This window comes from Panulirus ornatus, chromosome 12 (assembly GCF_036320965.1).
Source record: "Panulirus ornatus isolate Po-2019 chromosome 12, ASM3632096v1, whole genome shotgun sequence".
Taxonomy (NCBI): Eukaryota; Metazoa; Arthropoda; class Malacostraca; order Decapoda; family Palinuridae; genus Panulirus; species Panulirus ornatus.
Window position 1 is genome coordinate 67,955,659 of NC_092235.1, and position 22,771 is coordinate 67,978,429.

Consider the following 22,771-nt stretch of genomic DNA (forward strand, 5'->3'; position numbering starts at 1 on the left):
AAAGAATTAATGGAGGCAACAGAAAGGAATCTTGATGGAAGGATGTTGACAGAACATGGGAAAAAGCAGCTCCAACAAACGAGGTGGAGCAAGAGGAATATTGCCAATCACTTTAAGAAGAGTCCTTAACTGTGATACCCAAAGCCGGATTAACTATAAGGCTGTAACCTTTGGCCCTAATTTTTGTTTTATCATAAACCCTCAATCTTTGTCACAAAGTTGGCTGTTATGTATAACTACTTTCAGAGGAAAAAAGGTTTTCAGTAAATGAGGCCACGTCTTCAATAGTTAACCAATGATCTAAACATCATACTTGATCATGCCTGTTTGCATATGGTAACAATTTCACTACTTTGAAGTAGAAACGAAGCATTGGTTATTCTGCCTATTGTCCAGACTGGAGGATAAAACAGTATTATGCTAATTTTGTTTACTTCCTCCTTATGCTACTTTATCATTTCACTTAAGAACTATTCCTCTGGAATGACAAGTTTTGGCAAAAATTGTCCTTCACACAAATATCAGCTCCAATTAGCAACAAGATGAATTTTGATAGCACTAAATCCATCATGGTCATCTGAAACTTATTATCCATAGAAAGTTGACATAAAGTTATACCAATCAAACCCACCTAACACCCCCCCCTCCCCACCAAATCCCAAGCCTTCCTAAATGCAACCAAAAGGCTGATGATAGTTCGAAAAAATTAAGAAAAGCCCAATAATCTATCTACACATCTATCTATATCTCTGACACCAGACCCCTCCTGGAAATAAATGGACCAATAATGTCAGCATAATACCATTTGATCCACATGTCTGTTGGCAGAATATCCACTTCAAGATAAAGGGGATAATGCATCATCAGTTTAGCACCACCATTCTAATAGTTCTAGATATAGTTATAATCACTGGAAAATGTGGGGTTAATTAATAGAGAAGTAAATGAAACATATATATAAAAAAAAATGAAAACCTTAATTGACTACTATTAACCTACAAGATTTAATAGCTGGATGATCTGCAATTTTGCAATCATGACTTTGTCAAAAAAAACAAGGTCTTCAAATTTTCATTTTCCAATTATATACTGAAAGAAATACACACAAAATTAAAGTGTATGTATAAAAAAGTGAACTTTTTTCTTTTTTTTTTTTTGCTTTGACGCTGTCTCCCGCGTTTGCGAGGTAGCGCAAGGAAACAGACGAAAGAAATGGCCCAACCCACCCCCATACACATGTATATACATACGTCCACACACGCAAATATACATACCTACACAGCTTTCCATGGTTTACCCCAGACGCTTCACATGCCTTGATTCAATCCACTGACAGCACGTCAACCCCGGTATACCACATCGCTCCAATTCACTCTATTCCTTGCCCTCCTTTCACCCTCCTGCATGTTCAGGCCCAGATCACACAAAATCTTTTTCACTCCATCTTTCCACCTCCAATTTGGTCTCCTTCTTCTCCTCGTTCCCTCCACCTCCGACACATATATCCTCTTGGTCAATCTTTCCTCACTCATTCTCTCCATGTGACCAAACCATTTCAAAACACCCTCTTCTGCTCTCTCAACCACGCTCTTTTTATTTCCACACATCTCTCTTACCCTTACGTTACTTACTCGATCAAACCACCTCACACCACACATTGTCCTCAAACATCTCATTTCCAGCACATCCATCCTCCTCCGCACAACTCTATCCATAGTCCACGCCTCACAACCATACAACATTGTTGGAACCACTATTCCTTCAAACATACCCATTTTTGCTTTCCGAGATAATGTTCTCGACTTCCACACATTCTTCAAGGCTCCCAGAATTTTCGCCCCCTCCCCCACCCTATGATCCACTTCCGCTTCCATGTTTCCATCCGCTGCCAGATCCACTCCCAGATATCTAAAACACTTCACTTCCTCCAGTTTTTCTCCATTCAAACTCACCTCCCAATTGACTTGACCCTCAACCCTACTGTACCTAATAACCTTGCTCTTATTCACATTTACTCTTAACTTTCTTCTTTCACACACTTTACCAAACTCAGTCACCAGCTTCTGCAGTTTCTCACATGAATCAGCCACCAGCGCTGTATCATCAGCGAACAACAACTGACTCACTTCCCAAGCTCTCTCATCCCCAACAGACTTTATCCTTGCCCCTCTTTCCAAAACTCTTGCATTCACCTCCCTAACAACCCCATCCATAAACAAATTAAACAACCATGGAGACATCACACACCCCTGCCGCAAACCTACATTCACTGAGAACCAATCACTTTCCTCTCTTCCTACACGTACACATGCCTTACATCCTCGATAAAAACTTTTCACTGCTTCTAACAACTTGCCTCCCACACCATATATTCTTAATACCTTCCACAGAGCATCTCTATCATCTCTATCATATGCCTTCTCCAGATCCATAAATGCTACATACAAATCCATTTGCTTTTCTAAGTATTTCTCACATACATTCTTCAAAGCAAACACCTGATCCACACATCCTCTACCACTTCTGAAACCACACTGCTCTTCCCCAATCTGATGCTCTGTACATGCCTTCACCCTCTCAATCAATACCCTCCCATACAATTTGCCAGGAATACTCAACAAACTTATACCTCTGTAATTTGAGCACTCACTCTTATCCCCTTTGCCTTTATACAATGGCACTATGCACGCATTCCGCCAATCCTCAGGCACCTCACCATGAGTCATACATGCATTAAATAACCTTACCAACCAGTCAACAATACAGTCACCCCCTTTTTTAATAAATTCCACTGCAATACCATCCAAACCTGCTGCCTTGCCGGCTTTCATCTTCCGCAAAGCTTTTACTACCTCTTCTCTGTTTACCAAATCATTTTCCCTAACCCTCGCACTTTGCACACCACCTCGACCAAAACACCCTATATCTGCCACTCTATCATCAAACACATTCAACAAACCTTCAAAATACTCACTCCATCTCCTTCTCACATCACCACTACTTGTTATCACCTCCCCATTTGCGCCCTTCACTGAAGTTCCCATTTGCTCCCTTGCCTTACGCACTTTATTTACCTCCTTCCACAACATCTTTTTATTTTCCCTAAAATTTAATGATACTCTCTCACCCCAACTCTCATTTGCCCTTTTTTTCACCTCTTGCACCTTTCTCTTGACCTGTCTCTTTCTTTTATACGTCTCCCACTCAATTTCATTTTTTCCCTGCAAAAATCGTCCAAATGCCTCTCTCTTCTCTTTCACTAATACTCTTACTTCTTCATCCCACCACTCACTACCCTTTCTAATCAACCCACCTCCCACTCTTCTCATGCCACAAGCATCTTTTGCGCAATCCATCACTGATTCCCTAAATACATCCCATTCCTCCCCCACTCCCCTTACTTCCATTGTTCTCACCTTTTTCCATTCTGTACTCAGTCTCTCCTGGTACTTCCTCACACAAGTCTCCTTCCCAAGCTCACTTACTCTCACCACCCTCTTCACCCCAACATTCACTCTTCTTTTCTGGAAACCCATACAAATCTTCACCTTAGCCTCCACAAGATAATGATCAGACATCCCTCCAGTTGCACCTCTCAGCACATTAACATCCAAAAGTCTCCCTTTCGCGCGCCTCTCAAGTAACACGTAATCCAATAACGCTCTCTGGCCATCTCTCCTACTTACATAAGTATACTTATGTATATCTCGCTTTTTAAACCAGGTATTCCCAATCATCAGTCCTTTTTCAGCACATAAATCTACAAGCTCTTCACCATTTCCATTTACAACACTGAACACCCCATGTATACCAATTATTCCCTCAACTGCCACATTACTCACCTTTGCATTCAAATCACCCAACACTATAACCCGGTCTCGTGCATCAAAACCACTAACACACTCATTCAGCTGCTCCCAAAACACTTGCCTCTCATGATCTTTCTTCTCATGCCCAGGTGCATATGCACCAATGATCACCCATCTCTCTCCATCAACTTTCAGTTTTACCCATATTAATCGAGAATTTACTTTCTTACATTCTATCACATACTTCCACAACTCCTGTTTCAGGAGTACTGCTACTCCTTCCCTTGCTCTTGTCCTCTCACTAACCCCTGACTTTACTCCCAAGACATTCCCAAACCACTCTTCCCCTTTACCCTATCTTAAGTAAATTATATGGCCATGGTATAGCAATAAAGTAATGCATACATTGCTCAGAATTGGTGGAATAGTAGAGAGAAAAGCAAGCTGGATGAAATTAGCAAGTGAGCTGAGCCTCATGAGGGTATAAACATGTGAATTTAAAAGATAGGAACAAAAAAATGAGCTTACATAACTTATATGTCTTTGGTATAGTGCAAGTTATCTTGAAAACTGCCCAGTGTAGGTGGTGGAAGAGTTTGCTAACATAAAAGTACTTAGGACCAAGATTTGTCAAAAGAGCAAGCATTTAGCACTCCCCATACACCATGCCAATTCCATGCCCAGATGTCTGCAAGTGGTAAGCAAGGTCAAATAAGAGATGAAAAAGTACTAAAATGTAAGTGTAGCATGTATGGAGGGGAAGGGGGCACACAAGGTTTTGTTATCTACTTTGTTGAGTTTCTTTCAGGTTAGTAATTTGCCTTTTATACTTTATATTTGTTACCTACCTCTACATGAAAGCTCTTGAATGTATCAATAGGTGTACTTCAAAAGACTTATGCTAAGGTACATTGTATGCAATATGTGTACAAAGCTTTAAAAATGCACTAAAAATACATTTCTAGGTCTGCAATAAAAAATTCAAAGTCAATAGGCATGTTCTTGTGTAAGATGTTCACCCACTAATTATGTGCCCATACCAAGCATCTGGAGGTACACGACATTCTTCTTCTTTTCCCATACCTCACACCAATAATAAATTTCTGTATCAACAACCAATAATAAGAGGATAGTTGAAAGAGCTGAAGAGGGTGTACTGAAATGGTTTGGAAATATGGAGATGATGGGTGAGGAGAGGTTCACAAAGAGGGTATATGTAAGAGAAGTGGAGGGGAATATGCAGGAAGACAAAAGGTATGCACAGGATAAGAGTAAATTGGACCAATGTGCTGTCAATGGACTGAGCCAAGGTATATGAAGTGGTCAAGGGAAACCACAGAAGGGTATGTGGGGTCTGGTTATGGATGGGGGCTATTGATCTTGGTGCATTATACATGGCAGCTAGAGAGTGGATGTAAGAAAATGAAACCATGTTTTCATCTGTTCCTGGTGGTACCTTGCTAATGCATGAAACAGCAAATAGGTATGCAAATTAAAGATTAACCAAGTGCTTCATAATGGTAGTGGTGTATAAGATTTAGTATTTTGTGTGTATAACATTACAAAGCAACCATTCATGAACAAATGCATGTAAGAAAATACAATGCATAAACAGATACTGCATCATATATCTAGAATTATCATAAACATTCATGCATTAGGTGTAGTGCATGTCAAAAAGTCACTGCAATGATGATATCAGTTTAAGATTTACTATTTGGTGTATATAGGCATAGTGGATAGGTTTAAGAGTGCCTAGAACAAGTATTTACAAAGTGTGCTAAACTATCTATGCTCTTGAGGCTATGTGGGCCTGTAGGCTGCAACTTCTAACAGCTTGGTCAACCAGCAACCCAATCCAGCAGCTTTAGGAGTACAAAATCCTAAAAGACTGCTGGCTAGTATAGTTTACAAACAGATGCACTAAAGAAATGCAAGACCAAAAAGAACATCACAAATTTATAATGACTGTGAACATCTATGAGCAGCTGAATGTTGTATCTGATCTGCCTCTGGGGTACCAGCAGGGCTCATTCCCAGGATTACAAATTGCATTAATGAACACAATTTCTTGGAAACATATACTCCTCTCTAATCTCGCCTTGACTAAAATTCTCTAAGCCTGCTTAACAAAATCAGTCAATATCTAAAATTAACAGCAATTTAAAACTAAACTAGATATTTAACCCTTATCTTCATAGCAATCACTACTGTCAACTAATTTAACATCAGATAATAAAATAATACTACTGATCATGTTACCCCACTCTTATTCTCCTTTAAGGACAGTATCACTGTACAACAATATTGTTAATTTTTCTGAATGAGGACATGCATGCTTTAGCTTTGGGATCATTTTCCTCTAATGGAATCATTGTTTGCTGCATAAAGATTCAAAAGAATGGATTTTGGACTAACATTATTTCTTACCCCAAAGATTACCAAATGTCAAAATGACACAGATGATATATGGAGTCTATTAATGGATAAATATCCTTTTACTGAAGTGATGCACTGACTTCAAGTGTCTACAAAATAGGCTCACATTAGAATCTGGCCCTGTTTTACACACATAGACATGTGTCTATTTTTCTATCCATATCTCTGTTGCCTATTCCCTCATACTCCTCATGTAAACTGTGTAACACACCCAATGCCAACAATCTTCAACATTACTGCCTTGAATGTCCCACTGTTACAGACCTGTTATGACAAGGACAGTCCTTAATAGGCATATGTGAGTACTTGCTAAGAGGTAATCATTTAGACTTAATTCTTATGAGACACCCCCACTTTGGTGGGTAAGTTTATGTTGTACAGCATCTATGTAGTAGACGGCATGTCCTGCAAGTTACGAGTCACTTGTACATAGACAACTTTTTCATGTACTAGGTCTGTCACTCCTTGAGTGTAATACATTGATAAAAACAAAAACTCCCTTAATGGGATGTCAATGGTAAAAGAGTCTCCATAACTGGTGAACTCCAATGCTGTTTCTTACCCTTTACTACAGAGGGCAACTCTGGTATAGTTTCCAGGGGCTCCTACCTAATACTCCTATCAACTACTTCTATCTAATGTTTCAGCCTACTACTTCAACCTAATCCTTGAACTTAGTGTCCCAAACATTCCTGCCTAAAGTACCATTTTACCAAAAGTTATGACTAGCTCATAGTGTTCACAGCAAGGAAATCTAGAATTACAAAGAATGAGATGTAAGAGTTTAGCCTTGTCCAATTTTATGTAACATGGAGAGATTTTAAGTTTGTGGACAGAATGCCAGCAGTCTGCAAGTGGGTAAGCCAGAGAAAAAAGACAGTTACCTAGATCAGAGAGGTGTGACTTAACAACCAAAGATGTGCTGGCTCACTACGCAGCCATCACTAGCCCTCCTGATACTGATGCAGGGAGTAGTGGTAACATACCTCTGGTAATATACCTCCCTGGTTGGTGGCTGATTACCAGCTACTACCTCCCCCAACACACACACACATACACACACACATACACACACACACACACACACACACACACACTATTACCTAGACATCTGAACTCAGATTCTATCATATTCACCTCTCTAATGGTACAATATGTGGCACAATCCAGGGAAGCTAGTCCTCTCATTACCATGGGAAATCATACATTGCTAGATCCCACAGGCAAATTGTCTTGTCTTTCAGAACCTTATTAGTTTTATAATGTTTTTAAAATTGCATAAAGCTTTAACTAATTCTGAACAAAGCACCCAAGTGGATGTTTCATCAGCAGTTCTCTGCAAGATGGTCATTTACAAATTATATATTGAGACACTGTAGGTGACCCTCCTTCTCTAGGTGACAGATTCTGAAGAAAATGTTACCAATACCTACACTTTGAAAATTTGGTATAGTATCGAGTGGTTATTTTCTTTATTTTTTATTATACTTTGTCGCTGTCTCCCACGTTTGCGAGGTAGCGCAAGGAAACAGACGAAAGAAATGGCCCAACCCCCCCCCCCATACACATGTATATACATATGTCCACACACGCAAATATACATACCTACACAGCTTTCCATGGTTTACCCCAGACGCTTCACATGCCCCGATTCAATCCACTGACAGCACGTCAACCCCGGTATACCACATCGCCCCAATTCACTCTATTCCTTGCCCTCCTTTCACCCTCCTGCATGTTCAGGCCCCGATCACACAAAATCCTTTTCACTCCATCCTTCCACCTCCAATTTGGTCTCCCTCTTCTCCTTGTTCCCTCCACCTCCGACACATATATCTTCTTGGTCAATCTCTCCTCACTCATCCTCTCCATGTGCCCAAACCACTTCAAAACACCCTCTTCTGCTCTCTCAACCATGCTCTTTTTATTACCACACATCTCTCTTACCCTTACGTTACTCACTCGATCAAACCACCTCACACCACACATTGTCCTCAAACATCTCATTTCCAGCACATCCATCCTCCTGCGCACAACTCTATCCATAGCCCACGCCTCGCAAACATACAACATTGTTGGAACCACTATTCCTTCAAACATACCCATTTTTGCTTTCCGAGATAATGTTCTCGACTTCCACACATTCTTCAAGGCCCCCAGGATTTTCGCCCCCTCCCCCACCCTATGATCCACTTCCGCTTCAATGGTTCCATCCGCTGCCAGATCCACTCCCAGATATCTAAAACACTTCACTTCCTCCAGTTTTTCTCCATTCAAACTCACCTCCCAATTGACTTGACCCTCAACCCTACTGTACCTAATAACCTTGCTCTTATTCACATTTACTCTTAACTTTCTTCTTCCACACACTTTTCCAAACTCAGTCACCAGCTTCTGTAGTTTCTCACATGAATCAGCCACCAGCGCTGTATCATCAGCGAACAACAACTGACTCACTTCCCAAGCTCTCTCATCCCCAACAGACTTCATACTTGCCCCTCTTTCCAAAACTCTTGCATTTACCTCCCTAACAACCCCATCCATAATCGAGTGGTGTTACCCTATAATTTCTTTCCAACTCAGATCCCTGTGACTTTGTGGGATCTTCACTTTGTGAAAGAAGGGAGAGCAATCAGTAATAATCTAGACTCCATCAACTCAACAGGATCTAAGGAGTCTATTTGTACCATTTTGTCAAAATCTGTCGACTATAATTCAAGTGTTTATTTTTGACATACTACCACAAAATCACCCCATATCTTTCAACAGTGCAACAGTGAACTGACGGGAACTATAATGATAAATTACCATATTTAGTCCAAGGGGGACGAAGCCCCCAATTATACTAGTTTAATTTTGTTCATTGCAAAGACTTCAGTAGAAAATAAAAATATTTGCATAAACATCGTCAACATTTAAGAGTGAAAACCATAAAATTGTTTTATATATATATATATATATACATATATTGCATTAAATACTTCAGGTGAAATGAATGAACAGCACCAAATAAGAAGTGCCATTAGATTATGCAGTGAGTAAGGAATTACCATAATGTGGCTCATTATGTGAAAAGATCTAAATATAAGCAAGATATTTAAACAGTGACGTTCAGATAAAGGGAAAAGCAATGTTCGGTAAGAGAGTGTCATGCTCACCAATTGACGCCCCCGATACACACCAGGACTGCCTTCACCACAACAAACACTTGACGTGTAAATTTCAATGTTTACCACGTATTAGTTCCCTCTTATATTATAGATGACTTACAGGAATAACTTGTCAATTATAAAGAAAAATAAAACAATTTAAAGCTCACGTTTAAAAGAATTCAAAATTTTAAAACTAACTTTAGGAGATTTTGCTATTCTTTAGAAAATTAAGAATCAAATACCATTTTTATAAAAACATGTTTTAAGATTGTTACATTCATTCCGTCCGATTTTGTTGACGATACTTTAATATCCTTAATCTGCATCACTGTCCCCACAATTTATATCATAAACAATACAAGGTACCTCTTAAACATATCTTTTGTAAGTTTATGTAACTTAAACTATTTCATGTTTACAAAAAAATACAAACCTTAGTTTATGTGTCCCAACCTATGCGTATTAAAGAACTCGAACGTGTGAAACATGGAGTCGTAATATGCAATAATTTTTTTTTCCTAGGTGAATAGATGCACCTTTCATAAACCTGTATTCATTGTACGAATAGCTCATAATAGAATACTTTCTGTCAGTAGTTTGTAGGCTCTTCCAAACATTTGTGATTGGACTGGAGAATTTTCATTCACTTTCCCGAAATCGAATAATCATCTTTGCTTTACAACAAAAGTAACGTCTTTCCTACCTTCTCAACCTTTTAATGCCACAACTACAAGAAAAGCACCAACAATAATTGTCTATTTCACTACTACTTATACTACAACTATTTTTCCCATTCTTAGCACCTACATTAATCTTACGATAGCCACTATCACAGCTACAGTTACTTTTATTGTACATTTGTTGGACTACCTTTGCTATTTGTACTTACACTGTTACTTTTGTATTATATGCTGTTGCTCCCGTTTCTGCTTCTCTGGAATACCTGTACCTTTTTTCCTTAGGGGCCCTTAAGTTAGTTACAATGGATTCCATGGGTTGATCCCGGGAACCATCACCATTTTCCTGTCCTCTTTTTCCAAGTTTTCTTTTCCTCACCATGCTTTCGAGGAAAAAAATAAACCCCTACAAAATTCTCCACCCCCTCCCCAAAATTAGAATGAAACAAAGAAAATACTATTGACTGCTACCAAGGGGCTCCGGCTTTAACCAAGGAAATAAGTTGTGGCCTCAAAACGGCCCTTGAGGCCAACGGCCTTAATGTAAGACGTTTCCCAGACCCGGAAATATATACCCGTCCCGCTCATCCGAAAAGCTGACCCCCCCCCCCCCAAACCTAACTTATCCAAGGGACTGTACCGTATATATAGCAGGGACTGCCCACCCCCATTCATCCTAGGGACTATATCCCAAGGACTGCCTCCAGGCACACTCCAATCATCTCGAGGACTCGCATCCCTGCAGGAACACGACGCGTTTCCAGGATGTGGTCAAGGGGATGTGAAGGGATGAATTGTGTACGGTTGGTTGGTTGTTTGGGCTTTAGGCCTATCAACTGCCAGGGTCATTAAGGCGGTCAACGTTAGCCGCATCCACTTGCGGTAAATCCTTTAACATCTTAGGGTGTTAAGGTAATTCAAAGACTGCATTCAATTTCACTATGCGTTTGGCCCGCGCGTTGTCAAGTGAAACACTTATCATAAGCTCAAAACAAGCAGTTTTTGAGCTATTTGGTTGTTAAATTTGACTACTAGTATTAGTCTGATCTTTTTTATAGAATTGAATACAATTGTTCACAAATATATATATATATATATATATATATATATATATATATATATATATATATATATATATATATATATATTTTTTTTTTTTTTTTTTTTTTTTTTTTTTTATACTTTGTCGCTGTCTCCCGCGTTTGCGAGGTAGCGCAAGGAAACAGACGAAAGAAATGGCCCAACCCCCCCCCCATACACATGTACATACACACGTCCACACACGCAAATATACATACCTACACAGCTTTCCATGGTTTACCCCAGACGCTTCACATGCCTTGATTCAATCCACTGACAGCACGTCAACCCCTGTATACCACATCGCTCCATTTCACTCTATTCCTTGCCCTCCTTTCACCCTCCTGCATGTTCAGGCCCCGATCACACAAAATCTTTTTCACTCCATCTTTCCACCTCCAATTTGGTCTCCCTCTTCTCCTCGTTCCCTCCACCTCCGACACATATATCCTCTTGGTCAATCTTTCCTCACTCATTCTCTCCATGTGCCCAAACCATTTCAAAACACCCTCTTCTGCTCTCTCAACCACGCTCTTTTTATTTCCACACATCTCTCTTACCCTTACGTTACTTACTCGATCAAACCACCTCACACCACACATTGTCCTCAAACATCTCATTTCCAGCACATCCATCCTCCTGCGCACAACTCTATCCATAGCCCACGCCTCGCAACCATACAGCATTGTTGGAACCACTATTCCTTCAAACATACCCATTTTTGCTTTCCGAGATAATGTTCTCGACTTCCACACATTCTTCAAGGCTCCCAAAATTTTCGCCCCCTCCCCCACCCTATGATCCACTTCCGCTTCCATGGTTCCATCCGCTGACAGATCCACTCCCAGATATCTAAAACACTTCACTTCCTCCAGTTTTTCTCCATTCAAACTCACCTCCCAATTGACTTGACCCTCAACCCTACTGTACCTAATAACCTTGCTCTTATTCACATTTACTCTTAACTTTCTTCTTCCACACACTTTACCAAACTCAGTCACCAGCTTCTGCAGTTTCTCACATGAATCAGCCACCAGCGCTGTATCATCAGCGAACAACAACTGACTCACTTCCCAAGCTCTCTCATCCCCAACAGACTTCATACTTGCCCCTCTTTCCAGGACTCTTGCATTTACCTCCCTAACAACCCCATCCATAAACAAATTAAACAACCATGGAGACATCACACACCCCTGCCGCAAACCTACATTCACTGAGAACCAATCACTTTCCTCTCTTCCTACACGTACACATGCCTTACATCCTCGATAAAAACTTTTCACCGCTTCTAACAACTTGCCTCCCACACCATATATTCTTAATACCTTCCACAGAGCATCTCTATCAACTCTATCATATGCCTTCTCCAGATCCATAAATGCTACATACAAATCCATTTGCTTTTCTAAGTATTTCTCACATACATTCTTCAAAGCAAACACCTGATCCACACATCCTCTACCACTTCTGAAACCGCACTGCTCTTCCCCAATCTGATGCTCTGTACATGCCTTCACCCTCTCAATCAATACCCTCCCATATAATTTACCAGGAATACTCAACAAACTTATACCTCTGTAATTTGAGCACTCACTCTTATCCCCTTTGCCTTTGTACAATGGCACTATGCACGCATTCCGCCAATCCTCAGGCACCTCACCATGAGTCATACATACATTAAATAACCTTACCAACCAGTCAACAATACAGTCACCCCCTTTTTTAATAAATTCCACTGCAATACCATCCAATCCTGCTGCCTTGCCGGCTTTCATCTTCCGCAAAGCTTTTACTACCTCTTCTCTGTTTACCAAATCATTTTTTTTTTGTCGCTGTATCCCGCGTTTGCGAGGTAGCGCAAGGAAACAGACGAAAGAAATGGCCCAACCCACCCCCATACACATGCCTTGATTCAATCCACTGACAGCACGTCAACCCCGGTATACCACATCGATCCAATTTACTCTATTCTTTGCCCTCATTTCACCCTCCTGCATGTTCAGGCCCCGATCACACAAAATCTTTTTCACTCCATCTTTCCACCTCCAATTTGGTCTCCCTCTTCTCCTCGTTCCCTCCACCTCTGACACATATATCCTCTTGGTCAATCTTTCCTCACTCATTCTCTCCATGTGACCAAACCTTTTCAAAACACCCTCTTCTGCTCTCTCAACCACGCTCTTTTTATTTCCACACATCTCTCTTACCCTTACGTTACTTACTCGATCAAACCACCTCACACCACACATTGTCCTCAAACATCTAATTTCTAGCACATCCATCCTCCTGCGCACAACTCTATCCATAGTCCACGCCTCACAACCATACAACATTGTTGGAACCACTATTCCTTCAAACATACCCATTTTTGCTTTCCGAGATAATGTTCTCGACTTCCACACATTCTTCAAGGCCCCCAGGATTTTCGCCCCCTCCCCCACCCTATGATCCACTTCCGCTTCCATGGTTCCATCCGCTGCCAGATCCACTCCCAGATATCTAAAACACTTCACTTCCTTCACTTCATGTGAGAAACTGCAGAAGCTGGTGACTGAGTTTGGTAAAGTGTGTGAAAGAAGAAAGTTAAGAGTAAATGTGAATAAGAGCAAGGTTATTAGGTACAGTAGGGTTGAGGGTCAATTCAATTGGGAGGTGAGTCTGAATGGAGAAAAACTGGAGGAAGTGAAGTGTTTTAGAATATATATATATATATATATATATATATATATATATATATATATATATATATATATATATATATATATATATATATATATATATATATATATATATCATCCCTGGGGATAGAGGAGAAAGAACACTTCCCACATATTCCCTGCGTGTCGTAGAAGGCAACTAAAAGGGAAGGGAGCGGGGGGCTGGAAATCCTCCCCTCTCATTTTTTTTTCTTTTTTCCAAAAGAAGGAACAAAGAAGGGGGCCATGTGAGGATATTCCCTCAAAGGCCCAGTCCTCTGTTCTTAACGCTACCTCGCTAATGCGGGAAATGGCGAATAGTATGAAAATATATATATAAGAGTATTAGTGAAAGAGAAGAGAGAGGCATTTGGACGATTTTTGCAGGGAAAAAATGAAATTGAGTGGGAGATGTATAAAAGAAAGAGACAGGAGGTCAAGAGAAAGGTGCAAGAGATGAAAAAAAGGGCAAATGAGAGTTGGGGTGAGGGAGTATCATTAAATTTTAGGGAGAATAAAAAGATGTTCTGGAAGGAGGTAAATAAAGTGCGTAAGACAAGGGAGCAAATGGGAACTTCAGTGAAGGGCGCAAATGGGGAGGTGATAACAAGTAGTGGTGATGTGAGAAGGAGATGGAGTGAGTATTTTGAAGGTTTGTTGAATGTGTTTGATGATAGAGTGGCAGATATAGGGTGTTTTGGTCGAGGTGGTGTGCAAAGTGAGAGTGTTAGGGAAAATGATTTGGTAAACAGAGAAGAGGTAGTGAAAGCTTTGCGGAAGATGAAAGCCGGCAAGGCAGCAGGTTTGGATGGTATTGCAGTGGAATTTATTAAAAAAGGGGGTGACTGTATTGTTGACTGGTTGGTAAGGTTATTTGATGTATGTATGACTCATGGTGAGGTGCCTGAGGATTGGCGGAATGCGTGCATAGTGCCATTGTACAAAGGCAAAGGGGATAAGAGTGAGTGCTCAAATTACAGAGGTATAAGTTTGTTGAGTATTCCTGGTAAATTATATGGGAGGGTATTGATTGAGAGGGTGAAGGCATGTACAGAGCATCAGATTGGGGAAGAGCAGTGTGGTTTCAGAAGTGGTAGAGGATGTGTGGATCAGGTGTTTGCTTTGAAGAATGTATGTGAGAAATACTTAGAAAAGCAAATGGATTTGTATGTAGCATTTATGGATCTGGAGAAGGCATATGATAGAGTTGATAGAGATGCTCTGTGGAAGATATTAAGAATATATGGTGTGGGAGGAAGGTTGTTAGAAGCAGTGAAAAGTTTTTATCGAGGATGTAAGGCATGTGTACGTGTAGGAAGAGAGGAAAGTGATTGGTTCTCAGTGAATGTAGGTTTGCGGCAGGGGTGTGTGATGTCTCCATGGTTGTTTAATTTGTTTATGGATGGGGTTGTTAGGGAGGTAAATGCAAGAGTTTTGGAAAGAGGGGCAAGTATGAAGTCTGTTGGGGATGAGAGAGCTTGGGAAGTGAGTCAGTTGTTGTTCGCTGATGATACAGCGCTGGTGGCTGATTCATGTGAGAAACTGCAGAAGCTGGTGACTGAGTTTGGAAAAGTGTGTGGAAGAAGAAAGTTAAGAGTAAATGTGAATAAGAGCAAGGTTATTAGGTACAGTAGGGTTGAGGGTCAAGTCAATTGGGAGGTGAGTTTGAATGGAGAAAAACTGGAGGAAGTGAAGTGTTTTAGATATCTGGGAGTGGATCTGGCAGCGGATGGAACCATGGAAGTGGAAGTGGATCATAGGGTGGGGGAGGGGGCGAAAATCCTGGGGGCCTTGAAGAATGTGTGGAAGTCGAGAACATTATCTCGGAAAGCAAAAATGGGTATGTTTGAAGGAATAGTGGTTCCAACAATGTTGTATGGTTGCGAGGCGTGGGCTATGGATAGAGTTGTGCGCAGGAGGATGGATGTGCTGGAAATGAGATGTTTGAGGACAATGTGTGGTGTGAGGTGGTTTGATCGAGTGAGTAACGTAGGGGTGAGAGAGATGTGTGGAAATAAAAAGAGCGTGGTTGAGAGAGCAGAAGAGGGTGTTTTGAAGTGGTTTGGGCACATGGAGAGGATGAGTAAGGAAAGATTGACCAAGAGGATATATGTGTCGGAGGTGGAGGGAACAAGGAGAAGAGGGAGACCAAATTGGAGGTGGAAAGATGGAGTGAAAAAGATTTTGTGTGATCGGGGCCTGAACATGCAGGAGGGTGAAAGGAGGGCAAGGAATAGAGTGAATTGGAGCGATGTGGTATACCGGGGTTGACGTGCTGTCAGTGGATTGAATCAAGGCATGTGAAGCGTCTGGGGTAAACCATGGAAAGCTGTGTAGGTATGTATATTTGCGTGTGTGGACGTATGTATATACATATGTATGGGGGGGGTTGGGCCATTTCTTTCGTCTGTTTCCTTGCGCTACCTCGCAAACGCGGGAGACAGCGACAAAGTATAATAAATAAAATATAAATATATATATATATATATATATATATATATATATATATATATATATATATATTTTTTTTTTTTTTTTTATACTTTGTCGCTGTCTCCCGCGTTTGCGAGGTAGCGCAAGGAAACAGACGAAAGAAATGGCCCAACCCCCCCCCCCCCATACACATGTACATACACACGTCCACACACGCAAATATACATACCTACACAGCTTTCCATGGTTTACCCCAGACGCTTCACATGCCTTGCTTCAATCCACTGACAGCACGTCAACCCCTGTATACCACATGACTCCAATTCACTCTATTTCTTGCCCTCCTTTCACCCTCCTGCATGTTCAGGCCCCGATCACACAAAATCTTTTTCACTCCATCTTTCCACCTCCAATTTGGTCTCCCTCTTCTCCTCGTTCCCTCCACCTCCGACACATATATCCTCTTGGTCAATCTCTCCTCACTCATTCTCTCCATGTGCCCAAACCATTTCAAAACACCCTCTTCTGCTCTCTCAACCACGCTCTTTTTATTTCCACACATCTCTCTTACCCTTACGTTACTTACTCGATCAAACCACCTCACACCACACATTGTCCTCAAACATCTCATTTCCAGCACATCCATCCTCCTGCGCACATCTCTATCCATAGCCCACGCCTCGCAACCATACAACATTGTTGGAACCACTATTCCCTCAAACATACCCATTTTTGCTTTCCGAGATAATGTTCTCGACTTCCACACATTTTTCAAGGCTCCCAAAATTTTCGCCCCCTCCCCCACCCTATGATCCACTTCCGCTTCCATGGTTCCATCCGCTGACAGATCCACTCCCAGGTATCTAAAACACTTCACTTCCTCCAGTTTTTCTCCATTCAAACTCACCTCCCAATTGACTTGACCCTCAACCCTACTGTACCTAATAACCTTGCTCTTATTCACATTTACTCTCAACTTTCTTCTTCCACACACTTTACCAAACTCAGTCACCAGCTTCTGCAGTTTCTCACATGAATCAGCCACCAGCGCTGTATCATCAGCGAACAACAACTGACTCACTTCCCAAGCTCTCTCATCCCAACAGACTTCATACTTGCCCCTCTTTCCAGGACTCTTGCATTTACCTCCCTTACAACCCCATCCATAAACAAATTAAACAACCATGGAGACATCACACACCCCTGCCGCAAACCTACATTCACTGAGAACCAATCACTTTCCTCTCTTCCTACACGTACACATGCCTTACATCCTCGATAAAAACTTTTCACTGCTTCTAACAACTTGCCTCCCACACCATATATTCTTAATACCTTCCACAGAGCATCTCTATCAACTCTATCATATCCCTTCTCCAGATCCATAAATGCTACATACAAATCCATTTGCTTTTCTAAGTATTTCTCACATACATTCTTCAAAGCAAACACCTGATCCACACATCCTCTACCACTTCTGAAACCGCACTGCTCTTCCCCAATCTGATGCTCTGTACATGCCTTCACCCTCTCAATCAATACCCTCCCATATAATTTACCAGGAATACTCAACAAACTTATACCTCTGTAATTTGAGCACTCACTCTTATCCCCTGTGCCTTTGTACAATGGCACTATGCACGCATTCCGCCAATCCTCAGGCACCTCACCATGAGTCATACATACATTAAATAACCTTACCAACCAGTCAACAATACAGTCACCCCCTTTTTTAATAAATTCCACTGCAATACCATCCAAACCTGCTGCCTTGCCGGCTTTCATCTTCCGCAAAGCTTTTACTACCTCTTCTCTGTTTACCAAATCATTTTCCCTAACCCTCTCACTTTGCACACCACCTCGACCAAAACACCCTATATCTGCCACTCTGTCATCAGACAAGGGAGCAAATGGGAACTTCAGTGAAGGGCGTAAATGGGGAGGTTGATAACAAGTAGCGGTGATGTGAGAAGGAGATGGAATGAGTATTTTGAAGGTTTGATATATATATATATATTAAAATTATATATTTTATATATATATATATTTAGAGGAAAGTGATTGGTTCTCAGTGAATGTAGGTTTGCGGCAGGGTGTTGTGATGTCTCCATGGTTGTTTAATTTGTTTATGGATGGGGTTGTTAGGGAGGTTTAAATGCAAGAGTCTTGGAAAGAGGGGCAAGTATGAAGTCTGTTGGGGATGAGAGAGCTTGGAAGTGAGTCAGTTGTTGTTCGCTGATGATACAGCGCTGGTGGCGGATTCATGTGAGAAACTGCAGAAGCTGGTGACGGAGTTTGGTAAAGTGTGTGGAAGAAGAAAGTTAAGAGTAAATGTGAATAAGAGCAAGGTTATTAGGTACAGTAGGGTTGAGGGTCAAGTCAATTGGGAGGTGAGTTTGAATGGAGAAAAACTGGAGGAAGTGAAGTGTTTTAGATATCTGGGAGTGGATCTGGCAGCGGATGGAACCATGGAAGTGGAAGTGGATCATAGGGTGGGGGAGGGGGCGAAAATCCTGGGGGCCTTGAAGAATGTGTGGAAGTCGAGAACATTATCTCGGAAAGCAAAAATGGGTATGTTTGAAGGAATAGTGGTTCCAACAATGTTGTATGGTTGCGAGGCGTGGGCTATGGATAGAGTTGTGCGCAGGAGGATGGATGTGCTGGAAATGAGATGTTTGAGGACAATGTGTGGTGTGAGGTGGTTTGATCGAGTGAGTAACGTAGGGGTGAGAGAGATGTGTGGAAATAAAAAGAGCGTGGTTGAGAGAGCAGAAGAGGGTGTTTTGAAGTGGTTTGGGCACATGGAGAGGATGAGTAAGGAAAGATTGACCAAGAGGATATATGTGTCGGAGGTGGAGGGAACAAGGAGAAGAGGGAGACCAAATTGGAGGTGGAAAGATGGAGTGAAAAAGATTTTGTGTGATCGGGGCCTGAACATGCAGGAGGGTGAAAGGAGGGCAAGGAATAGAGTGAATTGGAGCGATGTGGTATACCGGGGTTGACGTGCTGTCAGTGGATTGAATCAAGGCATGTGAAGCGTCTGGGGTAAACCATGGAAAGCTGTGTAGGTATGTATATTTGCGTGTGTGGACGTATGTATATACATATGTATGGGGGGGGTTGGGCCATTTCTTTCGTCTGTTTCCTTGCGCTACCTCGCAAACGCGGGAGACAGCGACAAAGTATAATAAATAAAATATAAATATATATATATATATATATATATATATATATATATATATATATATATATATTTTTTTTTTTTTTTTTATACTTTGTCGCTGTCTCCCGCGTTTGCGAGGTAGCGCAAGGAAACAGACGAAAGAAATGGCCCAACCCCCCCCCCCCATACACATGTACATACACACGTCCACACACGCAAATATACATACCTACACAGCTTTCCATGGTTTACCCCAGACGCTTCACATGCCTTGCTTCAATCCACTGACAGCACGTCAACCCCTGTATACCACATGACTCCAATTCACTCTATTTCTTGCCCTCCTTTCACCCTCCTGCATGTTCAGGCCCCGATCACACAAAATCTTTTTCACTCCATCTTTCCACCTCCAATTTGGTCTCCCTCTTCTCCTCGTTCCCTCCACCTCCGACACATATATCCTCTTGGTCAATCTCTCCTCACTCATTCTCTCCATGTGCCCAAACCATTTCAAAACACCCTCTTCTGCTCTCTCAACCACGCTCTTTTTATTTCCACACATCTCTCTTACCCTTACGTTACTTACTCGATCAAACCACCTCACACCACACATTGTCCTCAAACATCTCATTTCCAGCACATCCATCCTCCTGCGCACATCTCTATCCATAGCCCACGCCTCGCAACCATACAACATTGTTGGAACCACTATTCCCTCAAACATACCCATTTTTGCTTTCCGAGATAATGTTCTCGACTTCCACACATTTTTCAAGGCTCCCAAAATTTTCGCCCCCTCCCCCACCCTATGATCCACTTCCGCTTCCATGGTTCCATCCGCTGACAGATCCACTCCCAGATATCTAAAACACTTCACTTCCTCCAGTTTTTCTCCATTCAAACTCACCTCCCAATTGACTTGACCCTCAACCCTACTGTACCTAATAACCTTGCTCTTATTCACATTTACTCTCAACTTTCTTCTTCCACACACTTTACCAAACTCAGTCACCAGCTTCTGCAGTTTCTCACATGAATCAGCCACCAGCGCTGTATCATCAGCGAACAACAACTGACTCACTTCCCAAGCTCTCTCATCCCCAACAGACTTCATACTTGCCCCTCTTTCCAGGACTCTTGCATTTACCTCCCTTACAACCCCATCCATAAACAAATTAAACAACCATGGAGACATCACACACCCCTGCCGCAAACCTACATTCACTGAGAACCAATCACTTTCCTCTCTTCCTACACGTACACATGCCTTACATCCTCGATAAAAACTTTTCACTGCTTCTAACAACTTGCCTCCCACACCATATATTCTTAATACCTTCCACAGAGCATCTCTATCAACTCTATCATATGCCTTCTCCAGATCCATAAATGCTACATACAAATCCATTTGCTTTTCTAAGTATTTCTCACATACATTCTTCAAAGCAAACACCTGATCCACACATCCTCTACCACTTCTGAAACCGCACTGCTCTTCCCCAATCTGATGCTCTGTACATGCCTTCACCCTCTCAATCAATACCCTCCCATATAATTCACCAGGAATACTCAACAAACTTATACCTCTGTAATTTGAGCACTCACTCTTATCCCCTGTGCCTTTGTACAATGGCACTATGCACGCATTCCGCCAATCCTCAGGCACCTCACCATGAGTCATACATACATTAAATAACCTTACCAACCAGTCAACAATACAGTCACCCCCTTTTTTAATAAATTCCACTGCAATACCATCCAAACCTGCTGCCTTGCCGGCTTTCATCTTCCGCAAAGCTTTTACTACCTCTTCTCTGTTTACCAAATCATTTTCCCTAACCCTCTCACTTTGCACACCACCTCGACCAAAACACCCTATATCTGCCACTCTGTCATCAGACAAGGGAGCAAATGGGAACTTCAGTGAAGGGCGTAAATGGGGAGGTGATAACAAGTAGCGGTGATGTGAGAAGGAGATGGAATGAGTATTTTGAAGGTTTGATATATATATATATATATATATATATATATATATATATATATATATAGAGGAAAGTGATTGGTTCTCAGTGAATGTAGGTTTGCGGCAGGGGTGTGTGATGTCTCCATGGTTGTTTAATTTGTTTATGGATGGGGTTGTTAGGGAGGTAAATGCAAGAGTCTTGGAAAGAGGGGCAAGTATGAAGTCTGTTGGGGATGAGAGAGCTTGGGAAGTGAGTCAGTTGTTGTTCGCTGATGATACAGCGCTGGTGGCTGATTCATGTGAGAAACTGCAGAAGCTGGTGACGGAGTTTGGTAAAGTGTGTGGAAGAAGAAAGTTAAGAGTAAATGTGAATAAGATCAAGGTTATTAGGTACAGTAGGGTTGAGGGTCAAGTCAATTGGGAGGTGAGTTTGAATGGAGAAAAACTGGAGGAAGTGAAGTGTTTTAGATATCTGGGAGTGGATCTGTCAGCGGATGGAACCATGGAAGCGGAAGTGGATCATAGGGTGGGGGAGGGGGCGAAAATTTTGGGAGCCTTGAAAAATGTGTGGAAGTCGAGAACATTATCTCGGAAAGCAAAAATGGGTATGTTTGAAGGAATAGTGGTTCCAACAATGTTGTATGGTTGCGAGGCGTGGGCTATGGATAGAGTTGTGCGCAGGAGGATGGATGTGCTGGAAATGAGATGTTTGAGGACAATGTGTGGTGTGAGGTGGTTTGATCGAGTAAGTAACGTAAGGGTAAGAGAGATGTGTGGAAATAAAAAGAGCGTGGTTGAGAGAGCAGAAGAGGGTGTTTTGAAATGGTTTGGGCACATGGAGAGAATGAGTGAGGAAAGATTGACCAAGAGGATATATGTGTCGGAGGTGGAGGGAACGAGGAGAAGAGGGAGACCAAATTGGAGGTGGAAAGATGGAGTGAAAAGGATTTTGTGTGATCGGGGCCTGAACATGCAGGAGGGTGAAAGGAGGGCAAGGAATAGAGTGAATTGGAGCGATGTGGTATCCAGGGGTTGACGTGCTGTCAGTGGATTGAATCAAGGCATGTGAAGCGTCTGGGGTAAACCATGGAAAGCTGTGTAGGTATGTATATTTTCGTGTGTGGACGTATGTATATACATGTGTATGGGGGGGGGGGGGGGGTTGGGCCATTTCTTTCGTCTGTTTCCTTGCGCTACCTCGCAAACGCGGGAGACAGCGACAAAGTATAATAAAAAAAAAAATAATATATATATATATATATATATATATATATATATATATATATATATATATATATATATATATATATATATATATATATGTGTGTGTGTGTGTGTGTGTGTGTGTGTGTTAAGTTT

The 22,771-nt window shown here is 41.6% G+C and overlaps 1 protein-coding gene across 3 annotated transcripts in view; it reads right to left on the minus strand.

Annotated features, from left to right (window-relative positions):
• Positions 1-9,474, minus strand: part of Pgant7 (N-acetylgalactosaminyltransferase 7) — a 51,457-nt gene extending 41,983 nt beyond the window's left edge. For 2 of the 3 annotated variants that reach the window (XM_071668130.1, XM_071668128.1), the window contains exon 1: positions 9,407-9,474. The gene's annotated coding sequence lies outside the window, so the exon portion shown is untranslated. The remainder of the gene's footprint in view (positions 1-9,406) is intronic. The other variant, XM_071668132.1, reaches the window with a different exon arrangement.
• Positions 9,475-22,771: the final 13,297 nt, after the last annotated feature.